Source organism: Triticum dicoccoides, chromosome 1B, assembly GCF_002162155.2.
Source record: "Triticum dicoccoides isolate Atlit2015 ecotype Zavitan chromosome 1B, WEW_v2.0, whole genome shotgun sequence".
Lineage (NCBI taxonomy): Eukaryota > Viridiplantae > Streptophyta > Magnoliopsida > Poales > Poaceae > Triticum > Triticum dicoccoides.
In genome coordinates this window covers 24,890,600-24,893,167 of record NC_041381.1, presented here as the reverse complement: position 1 = coordinate 24,893,167, position 2,568 = coordinate 24,890,600, and the positions used below count along the sequence as shown (strand labels likewise).

The 2,568-nt window shown below is 39.8% G+C and overlaps 1 pseudogene; it reads right to left on the bottom strand.

The window, feature by feature from the left end:
• Positions 1–614: 614 nt before the first annotated feature.
• LOC119350035 overlaps positions 615–2,568 on the bottom strand; it is a 10,057-nt pseudogene continuing 8,103 nt past the window's right edge.

Genomic DNA, 2,568 nt, shown 5'->3' with positions numbered 1-2,568 from the left:
GGTTTTGGGGGGTTAATTTAGGTGTTTCATATATTGTGTTAGCTAGCTAATTAATAGAGAGAAGTGTCCTCTCTTATGTCCGTGCTTGGTCGACACTACGTACTGTACATAGAGAGGCCCTCGACAGGCTAGCTAGTAAGAAAATGAAGGAAACCATTAAGTACATAAGTTCGTCATGCATACCGAGAGAAGTGATCGATCGACCTCTCCTTCTCCGAGAGATTGGTTGAACAACAAGTTTTCGTATTATCTATTCGACGCTACTGGCTACATACATATATACAATATGTAAGATCTCTTACAATCCCCTAGCATTTGAAAATCAACTTCCACATGGTATTCTCCGGCTTTATTGATGACGTGGTCAAAAAAGAATCCCGTCAATTCCTCTTGAATTGCTTTCATGCAATCTTGTGGTAGGAGTTCATTCCGCATCTGCCACGTCTAATTTGAAGAAGGGGGTTAATACATATATATGAATGAAACTCAACAGAAATGATGGTGTAATAAAATGAAATTGTGAATATTATTGCTTACGCACTTCATATTGTCTTTTAGAGTAGCCTCGCTTATTTTTCAAAGTCGCGTTGTAGATGAACTCGCACACATAGTTTTCACAGAAACCATTCCCTTGTACCTGCCACAAGCACTTTACGAGAAATAGAGGTCAATCAAATTGATAATGAAGCATTATAAATGGCATTGATGAAAGTATAGCTACACAATCAACGGGAGATGTGCGCAACTAGATAGCTAGTAGTACTTACTTTCGGGTATGTATATCATAGCTCCTTCGGCAGTCCCGGAGCTTCTGCGGTGAACTGTTTTTAAACCCTGCAAGACAAAGAAAATAATTATTATTACTTGAGACAACAGGAAATGAAAAAAAAGTTGCCGATATGGTGCGATAATGATCGATTGAACTTACTTGTTGAGCATTTTAGTCATGTCCGCATAGATTTCGGGATCTTTTCGTCTCGAGTCTAAGACGGTTACTAGTCCCTGCTCAAGCTTAATCTCCAGAAGAACATAGTGGAAGCTGCACACGCATGCATAACCCATCAATTACATTACTATAACCTTGCTCGAGTAATAAGGGAAACCGAATATGCACACGACAGTAACACTCACTCGAAGTTGTAAGGAAAAAGTATTAAATATTTGTTTTGATTTTTGATCAACGATTATAGCAAGTTGGCCTCAGCCTCTTCGGCCTTCTTTTTAACCTGAAATTGATCTATGATATTTGTGTTAATGAACCCAATATCATACATTTTTTGTTTTTTGCACTCGACGATCTTCAATCTGCATAATATAGTGAGGATAATTAATTATAAATACATGCAATGAAAGAGCCGAGCTATATATAGAGACTTAATAAAAGAAATAGTACTGACAGGCAATAGCAAAAGATCGTTAATTTATCGAGAGCCTTTTGATTGAAGAACTCGAAGAACTCCTCAAATGGAACAGGCAACAGATCTCCAGCCGCGGCCGTTCCATTTCCTCGCCCTCTCCAATCGATCTCTGTCGCCGTGTCTCGCTCAGAGCTAAGTCGCCCTCCTCCTTCGGGTTTGATCTACTCCTCGCCATCGTCACTCGGAAATACATGATGCACGTCACTCTGAATATTATCCCTCTACATCTCCATCAGACTAGTTCGTCTCTAACTTAGACCTTGGGTTAAATTGTGATCACACAACTAATGGAATATAACAATATATCAAGTCTCAGTTTGTAAGTTAACTGATTTTTTTTTTACCTTAGATACTTTTCTAGTCGTTTAGATTAATATCTGTTCGCACACGGACACGTCACCGTGTACCCTTGACATCAAAAGTGATACACCACAACTTATGTCGAATGTGACCCAGCAGGAAGGGTGGTACACAAGCAATCCGACGGGCGCTTTTGTAGACCTGAAACCCCACACAACTGGGAGCGACTCCGTCTAGACACACGGCGTCTATGGGCTACATTACACTAGTAGAGAAATGATATGGCTAGCACAACTTTAATTGGCTGCTCTTGCTGCCCCACACCATATGTCAAAAAAATTTAGGCTGAAAATTCTCTTTTGAACATAAATCCAATAATATAGTTTTTGTATTATATAAATCATATTATTTTGTTAGGCATGAAGATGGCCAAGGTTTGAATCAAAAATACTACGAGGTCCCATAATCCCGGATGGAGGAAGTAGTCCACAATCAAGGTCTTGATTGCTGAGTTAAACACCACGATTACCAATGATAATCAGAAGTTTTGACACCCCTAAATGGTTTTACCGTACTACGAAATTTTATGAATTGGTTCAAATGAATGTAAATACTTAAAGCGCAATGGCATATAAGAGCACACCCAATATGGATCTAAACGTGGTGCTAACTATTTTTCAATGCTGTTATGCACATGATACTCCTCACACGATTTTGGTACGATGTCACATATGCAATCATCCATCTATAAAACAAAGTGCACCACACCACGTCACCACCAGATTCACAATCGTGCCGCGGCTCTTGCCGTTGGCGTCTAGCAGGATGCACTGGATAGCAGCGAGGCGGT